The following is an 18,860-nucleotide window of genomic DNA, read 5'->3' on the forward strand; positions in this document are numbered from 1 at the left end:
GCAGGAACTGCTACAAAGAGATGAAGTATCGGTTTCAGAGGGAGCTGAAGAAAGCTAAGGCCGCATACTCTGACAAACTAACGCAGCAGTTCTCAGCCAATGACTCGGCTGTGGTGTGGAGAGGGCTCAAGGTGCCCACTAACTACAAGCCACGTGCCCCCCACACTCTGAACAACCTCGCTCTTGCACAGGACTTGAACAACTTCTATTGTCGCTTTGAGCAGCCATTTTGCACCAACACCTCTGCGGTCTCTCCAGCCCCATGTTCCACTTTACAACAAAGGACTATGCTGTCTCTTAGTGACACAACTAAGATGAACGATGTCACTGAGACAGCAAAGTCGATCACAGACACTTTTGATGAGCCACCCCCTCACCTCCCCCCTCTTCCTCTTTCTCTTGACATCATGGAGCAGGACGTGCGCACTCAGTTCAGGAGGCTGAACCTTCAGAAGGCGGCGGGTCCGGACAGAGTTTCCCCTGCCATCCTGAGGCATTGTGCTGCTGAGCTGGCTCCAGTGTTCACGGACATCTTCAATGCTTCCTTGGTGTCCTGTCATGTACCTGCCTGCTTTAAGTCCACCACTATCATCCCTGTTCCCAAGAAGGCCAGGATCACAGGACTGAATGACTACAGACCGGTGGCACTGACGTCTGTGGTCATGAAGTCCTTTGAGCGCCTGGTTCTGTCCCACCTGAAATCTATCACTGCTTCTCACCTGCACTCATTGCAGTTTGGCTACAGAGCCAACAGATCTGCGGACGATGCAGTGAACCAGGCCCTTCATTTCGTTCTGGAGCATCTGGACTGCCCAGGAACCTATGCCAGGATCCTGTTTGTGGACTTCAGCTCTGCCTTTAACACAATTCTTCCAGCTCTGCTTGAAGACAAGCTTGGCCAGCTGGACGTGCCTGACTCCCTCTGCAGATGGATTACAGACTTCCTGACCAGCCGAAGTCAGCGTGTGAGGCTGGGGACGACTGTCTCCGACACTCGGACCCTCAACATCGGGTCTCCTCAGGGCTGTGTTCTCTCACCATGGCTCTTCTCTCTGTACACTAACTGCTGCACCTCCAGCCACGAGTCCGTGAAGCTGATCAAGTTTGCGGATGACACCACCATCATTGGGCTCATCTAAGATGGAGATGAGTCGGCTTACAGGAGGGAGGTGGAGCGGCTAGTGTCCTGGTGCAGCCACAACAACCTGGAGCTCAATGCCCAGAAGACAGTGGAGATGGTCATAGACTTCAGGAGAGTCACAGTTTCTCGGTCCCCTCTCATGTTGGCTGGTTTACCTATTCCTATTGTGGACTCCTTCTACTTCCTGGGAACCACCATCAATGAGGACCTCAAATGGGAGCCAACCATCAGGTCCCTCATCAGGAAGGCCCAGCAGAGAATGTTCTTTCTGAGGCAGGTACGGAAACTACGACTGCCGACGAAGTTGCTGGTGGAGTTCTATACGGCCATCATCCAGTCCATCCTCACCTCCTCTATCACCGTCTGGTACAACAGCACCACCTCCAGGGACAAGAGCCGACTGCAGCGCATCGTACGTTCTGCTGAGAAGGTGATCGGTTGCAGCCTGCCACCTCTTCAGGACCTGTATGCCTCTAGGACCCAGAGACGTGCAGGTCGGATCAGAGCCGACCCTTCTCACCCTGGACATGGACTGTTTGTTCCTCTTCCCTCTGGCAGGAGGCTACGGTCCATCCCGACCAGAAACTCCCGTCACAGGAACAGCTTCTTCCCCTCGGCCATCAGACTGTTAAATTTGTGAACAGCCTTGTTGTTATGTTATTCTATTTATTTTATTTTATTTTATTTTATTTGTTTTTTGTTGCACTTTATTCCAAGGCACTTTCCTAGTCAGTGGGCTCCCCACTGACCATGGCAATAAATCTCATTCTGATTCTGATTCTGATTCTGATTCTGATTCTGGAAGATATCCGGACTATTCCCGGCGCAGTTCTGACACTCCGGTGGCACTAGCACTACACGTGGTCAGGTAAGGAGTTTACTGCTTAGGTGGAGGGTTTGGAATTGTGGCGCTGTGTTCCCTCTCACTCAGAAGTCGTGCGCGATTTGCGATGCGCGATACCCCCGCCCCTTGAGCTTGACTTCTCCCGTGAGGAGTGACCATCCTAGCATCGCGCAGTGGAATGGTGTCAACGCAGTCGGCAACCAGCACATAGCGCTTGAGAAGATCATCGCGCTCTTTATGAGCTCCATGGACAGACTCATCCATCGCAGAACCTCTCTCACTCCACCAGAGATTTTGGAGATCCAACAGCCCGTTGGCGTGGTGCTCTGCTCGCGGCGCCTCCTCCACACACAGCCGCCGCCCAGGTGGAACACTGTCGCTGGTCGAAGGGGCGGGGTGAGCCCAGCCATCTGGATCGTAGCTGCACTGATCCTCGCAGCTCCTCTTGGAGAGACCAGTCGGCTGCTCTCACCTCCGATCCCTCCAAAAGCCTACAAATAAATCATTGTATGTAAAATAAAAAATAAGCTGCATTACATTGGTATCGGGTGTGTTTCCTGTCTGCCCAAAATTAGGGCTTATCACCGCCAAGTTCACCTCCGGTTCCAGTCAGTGCGAACTCCGGCTTCAAAAATGTGTTTTTGTTTGACGTTGTCTCAGGAGACGGGGAGGTTTCAGGAGCCAAGAAGTTATGTTTTTCCTTAGCTTCTCCACAATTAGAAGCAGAGGTGTCAGATAACTCTTTCCACTCTCTCACGTTTCGTTCTAGCCAAAAGTCAGGGGAGTTTCAATTCTGCCATTAACTCTTCTTATTCCTCAGACTCGCCAGTTTTTAGCAGGGGTCGCCACAGGACTGTGAAAGCCACCACTTGAGAGGCTCTCACAGTAGGCGCTGCGTGCCAGACCTGCTCTGTTCTCAGCTCCCTCACGCGATGTCTGATGCGATGTCTGTCTGTGATTCTGTTCTCTGCAGCCCTCCAAACCTCTCAGAGGCAAGCAGGACATCGTCCTGCCTAGTCATCTCTTTCTGAGATTGGGCCGGTCCCTCGGGTGTCCATCTCAGAAGAATTGCTGTGTCAGATCAAGGTACAATACAAGTTTGGTGGCCCTACTTCCTCTGATGGCTCAGCTGAAAAAAGCAAGTCTGTTTTTGAACAACCAGCGGGACTTGAAGTGCCCAGAGGAGTGGGCGCTGTGCACCGACGACCCTGTCATCCTGGACCCTACCCGGAGTCCTCTCCTGTGGTCAGGTCGCCAGTCTTGAAAGAGTATCTTCTGAATTGAAAGCGCCTGTCTCCTCACCTGCCCATATGGATCGAGAAGATATTCGGTCATTGACACGTCTTTCAGATTCACAGTCAACCCCGAGGTTCTGCGACACCACGTGGACCTGGGTGAACTCAGAGAACCAGCTGTCGTGTCTGATGGAGGAGGACCGCGCTCTCCTGTCAAAGGAAGTAATTGTACGAGTGGCAAAGCGATCCAGATACGCTAGGTTTTACTCCAGGTACTTTCTAGGACCCAAAAAGACACAGTGGAGACATGTTCTGCACCTCAGTCTCCTCAACCAATTCATGACCAGATAGCGGTTCCGGACCAGCAGGAGACTCCTGGAGTGCGTCAGAGTGCGAGAGTGGATGACCTCCATAGATCTTGCACACGCCTACTTCCACAACACAGTTTCTAGTGTCTTGTGCCTCGCACCTTCGCCAAGTGCATGAAGGCGGGGCTCGAACCACTAAGGAGACAGGGTGTGCGGATTCTGACGTACTTCGACTACTGGTTGATTCTAGCCAGGTCCAAACAGGAGTCATGAGCACACACCAGATTGGTGTTGGACCACATCGCGCGATTGAGGCAGGGGCCCACGCCTTGGTCTGCTCAACATGCGAGGTCTTCAGAAGTGGTTTCGCGGTCTGCACCCTCACCCGACTCCAGACCAAAGACCAGAAGACAAATCTCGAGTGTCGGGCCTGACCGGAGACTGAGTCCAGCATGACCCCCAGGAAAGTCGTGCTCTGACTGGGACTCAGCGCGCTTTTCAGGATCCAACAATTCCTACAAGTCTTTACAGATGCATCTCTGTCCGGCGGGGGAGGCCACCTGGATCAGATTTGCGTCAGCGGGATCTGGAGCAGTTCCGAAGGTCGTCACATGAACCTGATGGAACTGTTGGCGGTTTTAGAGTGTTGGTGGCCCTTTCTCTCCATCTAATTGGGAACGACGTTATGGTGAGATCAGACAGCGCCACCACAGTGGCCTACATCAACCGTCAGGGTGGCGTGAGGTCGTCTGTGTCACACAACCTCGCCACAAAGATTTTTTCTCTGGGCTGATGTACATTTAGCCTCATTGAGGGCTCTGCCAGATTAATGGAGTTTATCTCAGGAGATGGCAAACATGATCAGCGAGTTTTTCGGCCACCCAGTGGCTGATGTCTTTGCCAGCAGATAGAGCTTCAAATGTCCTCTCTGGTTCTCTCCCCGTAGATCTGATGACCTTCCACTGGATGTGGACGCCCTGGCTCATCCAAGGTGGCCAAAAGGCCTCCTGTATGCCTTTCCCCCTCCTTCCCTTAATCCAAACAGCCCCAGCTCCAGCTGGTATCCGGAGATGTGTCATATGCGGATCAAAGGCCACTGGGAGTTCCCTCCATCGAGGTCAGCGCTTCTGCAAACATCAGGAACCCTGAGGTCTAGAACCACCCCGCAAGGTTTGGCTTCTCCAGGGTTAACAATCAGTCACTTGCCCCCTGATGTCCAATTGACTTTTCAGAACGTTTAAGCTCTGCCAACCCTCAGAGTATACAATGCTAATTGGACATGTTTCCCCGGTGGTGTGGAACCCAGTCAGCCTGCCCATTATCGGCAACTATTTCTCTCATCCTCTTGTTTCTGCAGCATCTGGTTAACCAAGGTCGGAGCAGCCCTACATTACGGGTTTATGTAGCAGCCCTTTCCATGCTACACAATGGTCTGGACGGCCACCCCTTCGGCAAGCATCGTCAAGTGAGCCGTTTCATGAGATGAGTGAAAAGGCTTAGACCAACCTCAAGACCTTTATGTCATTACTGGGACCTGCAGCTGGTACTCAATTCACTCTCCGAAGCCCCTTTTGAGCCACTTGATCAGGCCTCCAAGGAGCTAGTAGCTCTTTTTCGATCAGCCCTGATTGCATCTCTTTTGGTGTCGATGACTCGGCGGTATCACTTAGACCCAACCCTGCCATCGCACCTAAATGTCTCTCTTCTTCTTCACAGGTCAGCACCTTATCAGTAAAGACTTTCTGCCCTCCTCCCCATTCATACGAGCAGCGCTAAAAGCTTAACTGGATCGAGTCCAAACCTTCGGAAAGACGGACAGTCTGTGGGTGGCTCTCCCTGGTGGTAAGAAGGGGCAGGCGCTGTCCACTCACAGGTTTTCACATTGGCTTAGAATTGCCATCATGAAAGCCTATGAGACTGCGAAAAAACGGGCACCGGAATCCCTGAGAGCACACTTGACGAGATGCCTGGCAACATCTGTGGCTGCTTTCAAGGGAGTATCTCATGTCTCATGTCATTCTGTCTTCAGGAGCAGCCGAACCCTGCAAACCTTCGGCCCTCATTCACAGCACTGGCTCTGGGACGCCAGTATCTGCTTCATTACAGTGCTGTGCAGAGTGCAGCGTCCCGAGATCCACCGGATTCCTGCATGACTGTTTATTCATTTGTGAATAAACTCCCTCTTTCTTGCTCAGCTCAGACTAGAACCCTGACTGTAGCTGCTCAGTAAATGTTTTCTCTATAGGTTTGGAGGACTGTTAATGCCACTTTCTATTTCAGCCGCAGAGTGGCTAAACGAGGGCAACGCAGTTCCTGCTGATCCACAGTGTAGGGTACACACCATATATGAGGGGTTGTAAACGCCACCTTCTATATCAGCTTAAGGTGACAAAGATGAGGCGGCAGCTCCTGCCACCCAGAGTGTAAAATTACACTCTATGTATGAGGGGTTGTTAATGCTACATCTTCACAACCCATTCATTAATTCATTCACGCTGGATAGACCCTGGGCGTGGCGGTTGCATAAGAAGTCTCATAGGCCGGTCCCGTGTGAGGCCCTGGCCATCGGAGATATTGACAGGACCATGGGCACACCACCTTCCGTCATACCAAAGCAACATCGCCGGTGACATTACAGGCGGTTCAGTGCAGTAAAACGTGCATCTCCTTGAAGGCTGTCTGCAAAGGAGCCAGCGGTGCCAGTCAGACGTCCGGTATGGATGGCCATGGTAATTGCTCATGGTTCTCAGGTCAGGCCACATTGCAAGGCTGGGGTTTAAGCTTTGTGGTCAAGATGACCTCATAGGTGTTCCAGAGTCCCGGGAGGTGTTCTGGACTGCGTAACTCTGCCACCTGTGCTCACACACACACTCACACAAGGGTGTGCTGCAACCAGTTCATGTCCTGCAAACAGTCCTGCAGCAGGGGGCTACTTCAAGGCTAGCAGGTGGTCCTAAATGCTAAATCACCCTCAACACTCAAAGCATGTAATGCTAAATGGGTGTGGACTGTTGTCCGTTGCTAGTCCAGTTCATGCAGGGATCTCGAAGACTCAGACCTATCTCCAGACGCATCTGCCCCTATTGGGATCTTCAATTGGTATATAATACTCTCTCTGAAGCTCCCTTCAAGCCCCTTGATCAGGCTCCTTTGGAGCAGCTCTCCTCCTGGGCCTGGCCTCCATCAGGAGGGTTTGGAGAACTATGTGCCTTCTCGATTAGTCTTTTTTCACAAATTTCTTTGTGCCAAGGTCAGCAATTTTTCAGTGAAGGCTTTCTGTCTTACCCGCCACCCGGATGAGAATCACTGGCGCTTGCAGTGAGAGCCTTCAGGAAAACAGATAAGCTGTGGGTGGCTCTGGCAGGTGGTAAAAAGGGACAACATCCATAGCTGCCATCAGAGGAGTTTCCTTGGCAGAAACCTGCCAAGCAGCCTCCTCGACTTCTGTCTCATCTTTTGCAGATTTCTATTTGTCTGACGGAGCACCTTCTTCTTTGCCTCACGTTGTCCTGTTTACAGGTGCTTCCAGCAGCTCTGGACAATAGATGAGAGAATCGCTCTCTTTGGCAGCGCTTTGTCATGGGCCAAACGTGTCTCCACTGGCGAGTTCTCCCTCCAAATATGGACGGTTATTAGTGCCTAGTTCTTCCACGTTGGGCTCAAACTAGTGCTGTGGCCATGGGATGGCGTCAGGTTCCCCTGTGTAGTCGCCGGAGCAGGGAAGTACCTGGTTTGGCAACAAGAGGGCCCCAGGGGGACACCCATACCCGCTGTATGGAGGGTTACTCGTGAAACTTCACTACATTCGGACTAACAACATTTTGCGCGACCTTGGGGGTGAGGTCATTGCCGTAAGACATCGAGTAGGCCGGACTGGCGTGAGACCTGGCGTTTGGAGATAGCAGCAGGTCTCTTGGCACGCCACCCCTCTGTGATTAGAGACAGGCCACCGGTGAATCTTCACCTAATTTGGTGACGCTTCTCCTGCGCACTTATCCGCAGTGTTGCTCCCCACACAAGGTCCAGCTCCAATCATTAAGGCGTCTGGACGTTGTAGTTCTTTCCTGTTTGCACTCCGCATTGTTTATCTCAGGACAGTCTATGTGGTGAGGATTCTCTCTCCACCTAGTCAAGTTGACCTGCCTGGCGAACCTGGAGTTACGGGCGGAGCCCCGACTAGCGCATCTCCACATTAGCCAAAGGTTCTCCCATCTCTGCTACACCCGGACTTCAGTCATTGATGGATGGGAGAAGCGACGGAGCAATCCAGCTGGGTCACACAAGGTTCCTGGTGGGGGTGCATCCATCGCCATGTGGTCTCCTCTTCTGCACGGTCAAGTTCTTGGCCAGAGGGAGAGACCAGCAGGCGAAGCAAGGGCTTTGCCTCCTGATCTCAATATTCCTTCCATTTCTCCTACACTCGGACTACGGTCAAAGAGAGATGGAAATAAGGAACGATTGAAAGCAGATAAAGAGAAGATAAAGGGCAGATAAAGGTGCTTGGCGTTCCGAAACCAACCTTATCTCAGACTGAAAAAGCATTTTCTGCATTGTGCCATAACGTCTCAGGGAATCTTCAGAACATGACATTTTGACCTCCCAGTATAGCAGAATGGGTCTTTCTAGTAGTTGCACATCAAATCTAAGCTGTTTGAAGTGTTTTTCGAAAGTTATCAACATTTTAGGTTTGGCGTTCCGAAACCCACCTTATCTCAGACTGAAAACGCGTTTTCTGCATTGTGCCACAACTTCTGAGGGAAGCTTCAGAAGATTAAATTTTCACCTCCCACGACAGCAGAAAGGGTCTTTTTTGTAGTTGCAGCAGAAATCTACGCTGTCTGAACTGTTTTTAGAGGGTTATCAACAATTTTATTTTTGCCGGTCCCCAACCCACATTCTCTTCAGACGAAAACGCGTTTTACGCACTGTTCACTCACTGCAGAGCGATGCCCCAGAAAATGAAATTTTCACCTGCCACTATAGCAGAAACGGTATTACTACAAGGTGCAGAACTAACTCAACCTGTCTGAAGTGTTTTAAGAGTGTTAACATTTTTATTTTTGTCGGTCTGTAAACCACGTTTTCTTTGGGTGAAAACGCATTTTATGCACTGTTCACTCACTGCTCAGGGATGCCAGATAACATGAAAATTTCTCGAGCAGCTATAGGAGAAACACTCTTTCTCGTAAAATAAACACTGAACCTACATTTCTGAACTGTATTTCAGGGGGTTATCAACTATTTTTTTTCCTGTTTTAGAAACCGAGCTTCTCTCGAGCTGAAAACGTGTTTTCTTGCACTGTTCACTCACTGATCAGAATATTTTAAGAACCTGAAAATATTACCTGCAAAAACAGTCTTTCTAATATATTCAACACTAAACCTACATTTTTGAACTGTTTTAGAGGGTTATCAACAATTTTATTTTTGCCGTTCCGAAACCTACATTCTCTTTGGCCGGAAACGCATTTTACGCACTGTTCACTCACTGCTCAGCGATTCCCCAGAAGATGAAAATTTCACCTGCCACTATAGCAGAAAAGGTATTTCGACAAGGTGCAGAACTAACTCAACCTGTCTAAAGTGATTTAAGAGAGTTATCAACATTTTTACTTCTATCTCTATTACTGTTATTCCTTTGGCTGAAAACACGTTTTATGCACTGTTTACTCACTGCTCAGGGATGCCTCACAACATGAAAATTTCACTTGCCACTATAGGAAAGGCACTCTTTCTAGTATATTCAACACTAAACGTACATTTCAGAACTTTTTTTAGACTTTTTCTCAGCGATGCCTCAGAACATGAAAATTTCAACTAATACTATAGCAGAATCTGCTATAGTCTTTCTAGTAGCTGCAGAACTAATTCAACCTCTCTGAAGTGGTTTCAATGAGTTATCAACATTTTAATGATTGTCGGTCTGAAAACCACTGTCCCTCGGGAGAAAAAGCATTTTCTGCACTCTTCACTGACTAATCAGAATAGCCTGAGAGCAGTGAAAATATCAAGTGTAAATATAGCAAAAAGACTATTTCTAGTATATTCAGCACTCACACATTCAAAGCGATTTTATATTTTGAAAATGGCGTTCACTGCACTGTTCAAACACTGCTCAGTCGTGACTCAGAACATGAAAACTTCAACTGCAACAATAGGAAAAACTCTCTTTCTAGTATATTCAGCACTAAATGTACCTTTCTGAACTGTTTATCAGTGTGTTATCAACTTCTTTTTTCCTGGTCAGAAACCGAGCTTCTCTCAGCCTGAAAACGTGTTTTATGCACTGTTCACTCACTGCACAGGGATGCCTCAGAACATAAACATTTCACGTGCCAATATAAGCAGAAGGAGTGTTTTTAGTAAGTGCCAAACTAATTCAACTTGTCTGAAGTGGTTTCAGAGAGGTTACAACATTTTCATGTCTATCTGTCTCAAAACCACAGTCCCTCGGGCTGAAAAAGCGTTTTCTGCAATGTTCAGTCACTGCTCAGCGAAGGCCTCAGAACATGACAATTTGATGACAAAAAACTGCCTTTCTAGTGTGACGGCCATTTATGTGTGGTCACAGAGTATGTGTTAGATGTCATTTAATTATTTTAATTAAATAATTTAATGGAGTTGATTAACCGGCAGGTATATAATTAGGTCAGTAGAGGGCAGGAAAGGACAGAGGTTAGGCATTGAAGATGTGTGGGTAAATAGGAAGTGACACTTTTTTTTATTACTTTTCTCACCATCGACAAATGTGGAAGCCTAGTGTGACTCTGTCCTCATTTAGTTTCAGGTTAGTCAAATCCATTTGTTTATAATGCTTGTTCCACTTGGGATTGATTGATTGGGGGTCTGAGTGTGTGGATGGTGACATGGTTTTTAAGTATACTGTTTTTCCTTCGTACTTTGAGTTCGCTCTGTGTGGATGTGGCACTTGTAAGCTCATACTGACAACCTACGCTGACATGGCACGGGTGATTGAGTTGTGTGGAGTTCGGTTTCCTTGTGGTGAATAACGGTGAAAAGTAAAGTTTTATTATTTCCCAACACTAGCCAAAAGGTTTAATGGCAGACTTATACATTCAGATGAAAATAAATTATGCATGTGGTTCATGATGTATGACAGTTGTTGTATGACAAAGTGAGATGTTTGGGAGTGATGTTTCAGAAAGACATCTAATTGTGGTGTGGGTTACCACAAAGAAAAAACAGAATCCCTTGGATTACTTTTCTCACCATCGACAAATGTGAAAGCTTTGTGTGGCTCTGTCCGCATTTTGTTTCAGACGGCGTTCTACTGACCACATTGAGACGCCACGTTTGAACTGAAGACAAGGTCACAGTATTCAGACCTGTTACAGATGCATAGTTTCAGATACAAAGTTTTCTTCACGCTTTTGGAGGGAGCAGAGGTGAGAGCAGCGGACTGGTCTCTCCAAGATGAGAAGCGATGATCAGCACAGCTATGATTTGGACGGCTGAGGTCACCCCGCCCCTTCGACCAGTGACGGTGTTCCCCCCCGGGCAGTGGCTGTGTGTGGAGGAGGTGCCACGAGCGTAGCACCACGCCGACAGACTGTTGAAACTCCAAAATCTCTGGTAAAGTGAGAGAGGATCTGCGATGTATGAGCCTGTCCACGGAGCTCATAAAGAGCGCGTGATGTTCTCAAGCACTATGAGCTGGTTGCCGACGGTGTAAACATGGGTGGGATGGTCACTCCTCCCGGGGCGAACGCATCATGCATAGTGCATGACGGCTGAATGAGCGGGAACGCCGCGGTGGGAATCCAAACCCTCCACCAGGCAGTAAGCTCCGTACCTGACCAAGTGCGGTCCTAGTGCCAGTGGAGTGTAAGAACCGCGCCGGGAATAGTCCAGATTTCTTCCAGTTGTGGTCAGACAACATGCGGTCGTGCCCTTGGTGTAGTCTCGCCATCCAACGCCAGCAGGCCGTTAGTGAAGTGGGATGATTCTTGAGCTGGCGGCGGAGAGAGAGCTCAACTTCGATACGACGGCGGCGGATGACATGAGGCGCAGGAGAAGATCAAGCGGGAACGTACTTGACTCCACCACACGGAACTCAGCCAACTCTGGGAACAGAGTCTCCAGATCCACCTCATAGCAGCACCTGGCTCTCGTCAAACTCATCCCATGGCTTGGAAGCAGGAAATGTGGAACGGCTGCTTGTAGGCCAGTCGCAGCGCCCTATTCGTATGGGATTAGTGTTGAATATAGTCGAAAGAGTGTTTTTTCTGTAGTTGCAGGCGAAACTTTCATGTTCTGAGGCATCGCTGAGCAGTGAGTGAACAGTGCAGAAAACGCGTTTTCAGCGCGAGGGATTGTGTTTTTTTGTCCGACAAACATAAAAATGTTGATAACTCTTCTGACAGGTTGAATTCGTTCTGCAGCTATGAGAAAGACCCCTTCTGGAATAGAGGCAGGTGATATTTTTATGTTCTGAGATTATTCTGATCAGTCAGTGAACAGTGCAGAATATGCATTTTCAGCCTGAGAGAAGCTTGGTTTCAGACTGTCAAAAATACAATAGTTGATAACCCTCTAAAAACGTTTTGCCTATAGTTGCAGGTGATATTGTCAAGTTCCGAGGCTTTTCTGATCAGTGAGTGAACAGCGCAAAAAATGCGTTTTCTGCCCGAGAGAAGCTGCGTTTCACACCGAAAAAGATAAAGATTTTGTTACATCTTTGAAACCACTTCTGACTGTCACGGGTCAAGACGTGGAGCAGGACCCAAGTGCAGTGGTGAAAGTCACAGGAGGCAGGAACGAGTCAACATTTTAACATGTTGAATTAGATCGGCACCTACTAATAAGACCCCGGTCTGCTTTAGTAGCAGGTGAAATTTTTATGTTCTGAGTCAGTCCTTAGCAGTGAGTGAACAGTGCAGAAAACGCATTTTCAGCGCAAGTGACTGTGGTAATTACATTTTTACAAACATAAAAATGTACTTACCTCTGAAACCACTTCAGACATCGTGATTAAATTCTGCAACTACTAGAAATACCACTTCTGCTATAGTTTGAGGTGACATTTTCATGTTCTGAGTCCCGCCTAAGCAGTAAGTGAACCGAGCAGAAAACACGTATTCAGGCCACGAAAAGGTGGTTTTCAGACGAACAAGCATTAAAATCCTGATAACTCTCTGAAACCACACAGAGAGGTTGAATTAGTTCTGCTGCTGCTAGAAAGACAGCTTCTGCTACAGTGTCAGGTGAAATTTTCATGTTCTGAGGCATCGTTGAGCAGTGAGTGAACAGTGCAAAAATGCGTTTTCAGCCCGAGAGAGGTTCGGTTTCTGACCAGGAAGAATAAAAATTGTTGATTCCACCCTGAAAATAGTCCAAAAAAGTGGATTTAGTGCCGAATATACTCGAAAGACTCTTTTTCCAACAGTTGCAGCTGATATTTTCATGTTCTGGCACTATTCTGAGCAGTGAGTGAACTGTTCAGAAAAACAGGTTTTCACCCGAGTGACGGTGGTTTTCAGAATTGACAAACATAAAAATGTTATCACTCTGCAACCACTTCAGAAATGTTGAATTAGTTCAGCACCTACTAGAATGACCGCTTCAGCTATCGTGCCAGGCGAAATTTTCATGTTCTGAGACAGCCCTGAGCAGAGATTAAACAGCAGAAAACGTGTTTTCAGTCCGCGGGACCTGTACCTTTCAGACCAACAAACATAAAAATGTTGATAACTCTCTGAAACCCCTTCGGAGACATTGAATTTGTTCTGCAGCTACGAGAAACACCCCTTAAGCTAAGCTGGTGGGCGCTCATGAATCCTGTTTGGACTCAATCAACCAGTAGTCCAAGTACGTCAGAATCCGCAGACCCTGTCTTCTTAGTGGTTCGAGCCACTCCTCCACGCACTTGGTGAAAAAACGAGGCACTAGACACTAGAGACCGTGTTGTGGAAGTAGGCCTCTGCAAGATCTATGGAGGTCATCCACTCTCACACTCCAGGAGTCTGCTGGTAGTCCGGAACCGCTGTCTGGTCATGAATTGGTTGAGGAGACTGAGATTCAGAACAGGTCTCCACTCTCCTGTCTTCTTGGGTTCCAGAAAGTATCTGGAGTAAAATCCAGTGTAGGAGGATTGCTTTGGCAGTAGCTCAATTATTTGCTTTGTCAGGAGAGCGCTGTCCTCCTCCATCAGACATGACCGCTGGTTCTCTGAGTTCACTCAGGTCCATGTGGTGACGCAGAACCTGGGGGTTGACTGTGTAACTGAAGGCCGTTTCAATGACCGTGTATTTTCTCGATCCATATGGGCAGGTGAGGAGACAGGCTCTTTCAATTCGGAAGATACTCCTTCAAGATAGGAGCCTTGAGCACAGGAGCGGACCCGGACTCCGGGGCGGGTCTAGGACGAAAGGGTCATCGGTGCACAGTGCCCACTCCTCTGGGAACTTCAAGTCCCGCTGGTTCTTCAAAAACACACTTGCTTTTGTCAGCTGAGCCGTCAGAGGAATTCGGTTCCCCAAACTTGCAGTGTACAAAGATCAAGATCTGATCAAGATTCTCCTAAGATGGAGACCCGAGGGACCGGCCCAATCAGCCTCAGAAAGAGATGACTCTGTAGATGACGATGTCCTGCTTGCCTCTGAACAGAATCACAGACAGACATCGCTTCAGACATCACACGAGGGAGCTGAGAACAGAGCAGGTCTGGCACGCAGTTCCTACTGAGTGATCCTCTGAAGTGGTGGCTTTCGCGGTCCTGTGGCGACCCCTGCTAAAAACTGGCGAGTCTGAGTAATCAGAAGAGTTAATGGCAGAATTGAAACTCCCCTGACTTTTGGCTGGAACCGGGATCTGTTGAGAGACGGCAAAGAGTTATTTGACGCCTATGCTTCTTATTGTGGCGAAACTGAGGAAAAACATAACGTCTTGGCTCCATAAACTTCCCCAGGGACAGTTCTGGCATCAGGTATAAGGAGGCAGAGACGATGTCAAACAAAAAAAAAATTTTGAAGCCGGAGTTCGGACTGACTGGAACCGGAAGAGAACTTGGCGGATGATAAACCCTAATTTTGGGCATAGAAGAAACAGACCCGATACCAAAGTAATGCATCTTATTTTTTTTCCAAGTTAGACTAGGTTTAGATGCATACTTTTAGATACAAAGTTCTTCCTACGCTTTTGGAGGGAGCAGAGGTGAGAGCAGACGACTGGTCTCTCCAAGAGGAGTGGCGATGATCAGCTCGGCTATTATACGGCTGTTCCCCCCAGGCGGCGGCTTTGTGTGGAGGAGGCGCCACGAGCAGAGCACCACGGATTATTGTGTCTCCAAAATCTCTGTGGGAGTCCACGGAGCTCATAAAGAGCGCAATGATGTTCTCAAGCGCTATGAGCCGGTTGCCGACAGTGCAGACACCATTCTACTGCGCGATGGCGGCTCTGTCAGCGCCGGGTGGGATGGTCACTCCTCAAGGGGGAGGTCAAGCTCCAGGTGCGAGGGCATCGCGCATGACCGCTGAGTGAGAGGGAACGCTGCGCCACAAATCCAAACCCTCCACCTATTAAGCTCCGTACCTGACCACGTGCGGTCCTCGTGCCAGTAGAGTGTCAGAACTGCGCCGGGAAATAGTCTGGATTGAATGAGACTAGCAGTGGATGTTTACCCAACAGACGGCAGTCCACACCCATTTGGCATTATTTGCTTTGAGTGTTGCGGGTGCTTTAGCATTTCGAATAGTGAACTGCACTTAGGGGGGCAGAGGACTGCCTGCTAGCCTTGAAGTAGCCATGCTTTGGGGGGACGCCCCAGGATTGGAGGTCCGCTCAAAATTTCTGCCCCGTGCTAAAGGACTGTTTGCGAGGGAGGCAGGCTCCACGGACAGCTGGACACAAACATATTCCAGGAATATTACACCAGCCTTTCTACTTCACTGGAAGTGCCAGGGCACTCCGCAAAATGTGATTGTGAAATTACAGAGGCGTGAATGAGTGACTCCAGCTGGAGCCGGCGCATCTGGCACATCAAGAGAAGAAGCTTGAGACTTGAAGGGGTGTGGAGCGGCTCATCTGGACCACGGAAACTTCAGGCAGGACTGAGGTCTCATCGCAGTGACGGCAGAGACTTGTCGCATCACCGCAGGAGTGGATTTAACAGCAGGAGACTTAGCGCTTGTGCCGCTCTGTGCGTGGACGATCATCGGCAGCAGCTTCTCCCGGGGTAGTTGGCTGACTTTTTTTTTATTATTATTCGTATTGAATTCGCTCCTTCCAGCGCCTCGGCCTCGAGCGCTCTTCCGGGCCTGGTCGCCTATTCTGAAAACTTCTGAACCGAGCATGTTGATCATGCTGAACTTTCTGGTTTGACTGTTTCAGTTCCACTTTCTTCTACAAATTTGGGTGTAGCAGATCCAACATGCACCTCAACTTCCTCCCCATCAACATTTCTGCAGGAGACAGTCCTGTTGTTGACTATGAAGTTATCCGATAACTGAATAAAACTCTACTGTCGAAACAGGGTAGACCTCCAACCACTTTGAATGTGCATCAATCACCACCAAGAACATCTTTCCCATGAACGGCCCAGCATAATCAACATAAAGTCGTCGTCACCGTTGGTCAGGTCACTCCCACGGGTGTAGCGGTGCACAGGCCGAAGCGTTCTGGTGTTCCTGACAAGTGGAACACGATTTGACCGAACTTTCAATATCACTGTCTATATTAGGCCACCACATATAGCTACGAGCCAAACCCTTCATTTAACTCATTTCAGGGTGCAATTGATGCTGCTTCCACGTAAGACCACATCCTTTTTCCCGAATCACCACACGGCACACCCACAGTACACACCCATCTTGTACACTCAGCTCCTGTTGCTTCATAGTGTATGGACTGAAAGCAACATCCAGGTTACAGGGCCACCCTCTGAGTATGTATTTATTCTCTCGGGCGAGTACGGGGTCTTTACTGGTCCACCTACAAAGCTCTTCCGAGTTGACCACTGAACTCTGATCCTGCTCTACCAATAATACCTGGTCTTCTGAGTCTGGATGCCCAAGTTTCTCTGGAAGTGGAAGTCTACTGAGAGCATCTGCGTTTGCATTGTCCTGTCCACGCCGGTACACCATGGCATATTCATATGCTCTTAACAGAATAGCCCATCTCATGATCCTCTGAGAACTCATGCGTCACACACACTCACAGCAGCAGAAAAAAACTATTTGCAGTTGGATAAAGAGGGCTTAGCAGTTATTTTTGGGGTGCAGTACTTTCACAAATATTTGTGTGGACTTAAATTTGTGATTTGTACACAGACCATAAGCCCTTATTCAGTCTGTTTCATGAAGGAAAAGCTGTGCCTCCCATGAGTTTTCTGCTCCCCCTTCCAGTCTGTGTGCCAAGACTGCCCCCACCCCATAAGGTGAAGTATCACATGACAGTACCAGTTGTTTTTGTTCATCGTAATGAACCAACACTTGACTGCTTTGTAGTAACTTCTTTGCCTGCTTAAAAGCCTCTTCTTGCTCAACCGCCCACCTCCATTTCTCATCTTTCCTCAGTAACTTGTGTAATGGAGCCGGCACAGTAGACAAGTTCGGCAAGAATTTGTTATAAAAGTTTAGCAAACCTAGAAAAGCTTTAACCCTCGTATTATGCTTAGGGTCAATTTGACCCATATCCGTTTTTGTGTTCATAAAAGTAGTGGTTATCCTGACTTTTTCTTCATGAAATTTTGTGACTTTTCCTCATTAAGGGTCATGAACAGATGTGTAAAATCTGGACAATTTGATGTCAAGTGAAGTGTCTGTACAGAGTTGGTACACAAAGATGATGTTGCAGGTCATTTTGACCCGGATTCTTTAATGTGGGTAAGTGGCTGTTCAGACCCAAAATAAACATGTCTCTCTGATATACCTATTTAGACTGCCCAGCTATGTGTATTTTGATTGATTTGATTGTCTGAATAGCCATTCAGACCCAGCTGTGTGTAGAGGGGAAACTTTCTCTCCCTTGTTCTTGTCAGTGTTCTCATGTAGTCTCTTTGACAAACACACCAAAAATGAGCTCCAGAAGGTTTACAGTACATGCCTAACAAGCCCGCCAAGTATGGCATCAAAATATGGGTGGCCTGTGAAGCAAAATCTAGCTATGCCGGGAATATGCACGTATACAGTGGAAAGCTACCTGGAGGAGCAGCCGAGAAGAATCAGGGGATGCGTGTGGTGCTGGAGATGAATAAAGGGCTGCAATGTCATAAAATCACGTGACGTCACATTTACATTTACATCCTATCGCCTTGGAGATGAACTGAAGAATAGAAAGCTGAACAGTGGGAACAGTCAGAAAAAATAAGCCAGAACTTCCCAAGGAAATTCTGAAGGTGCAGGGCAGACCTCTGCATTGCTCAATATTTGCTCAAACGGAACCGACGTCGGCTTTTCCTGGAAGAACTTAGCAAAGCACTTGTCACTCCCAAGCTGCAGAGTCGAGCCAGGCCACCTCGATGCCCAGCAACTGCCGTCATTGAAAAGGTCAAGCTCACATCACCCAACCAATCTGCAATGGATGCATTGGATACAATTGTGAAGAAACGGAAAAGATGCCAGATCTGACAGTAAAACAAGTACCTGTTTTGTGAAATGCAAGAATAACATCTGTTACATTCTGTCCATTATGTGGAGAGCATTGAACAAGATGAACATTGAAAAATGGGGCAGATATGGTACCAGAGCATCCTGGACTGCTTTGACCTTCGCTGACATTGGATGCAGGCCTGTCCTGTCCACTTGATTACTCAAGAATGTTACTTTGTTTTCCATGAACTGACGCTTGCTCCGTTTCAACCACAGCCCTTTATCCTCCAACCTCTGCAGCACTTCGTTGAGTGTTTGCAGATGCTGTCATCTCTTCCTCTCAATATAATGTCCTCTAAATACACTGCCACATTTGCCATACCTTGAAGTACATTCTCCATGGTGCGTTGGAAAATAGCAGGACTGGAGTTTACTCCAAAAGGCAGACGTGTATATGTAAAAAGACCTTTGTGAGTGCTGACACTCACAAACTTCCTTGATTCCTCTTCAAGGACTATTTGCTGATATGCATGGCTCATATTGAGTTTTGTGAACTTCTGTCCCCCTGCCAGGCTTGACATCATATCCTCCATTCTTGGAATCGGATGCTGTTCGGTCGTGGAGACTTTGAAGTTCCATTTCCACTTTTCTTTTAATGGCAAATGAAACCGACCTGGGTTTGTAAAATAAGGGTGTGAGAGAGTAGAAGCATACACCAAAATGTCAAACCTGTATTGCTTTATGGTCCCCCGGAGGTAATAAAACCCCTCCCGCCCCTTTTTTATA

Source organism: Synchiropus splendidus, chromosome 6 (assembly GCF_027744825.2).
Source record: "Synchiropus splendidus isolate RoL2022-P1 chromosome 6, RoL_Sspl_1.0, whole genome shotgun sequence".
Classification (NCBI taxonomy): domain Eukaryota; kingdom Metazoa; phylum Chordata; class Actinopteri; order Syngnathiformes; family Callionymidae; genus Synchiropus; species Synchiropus splendidus.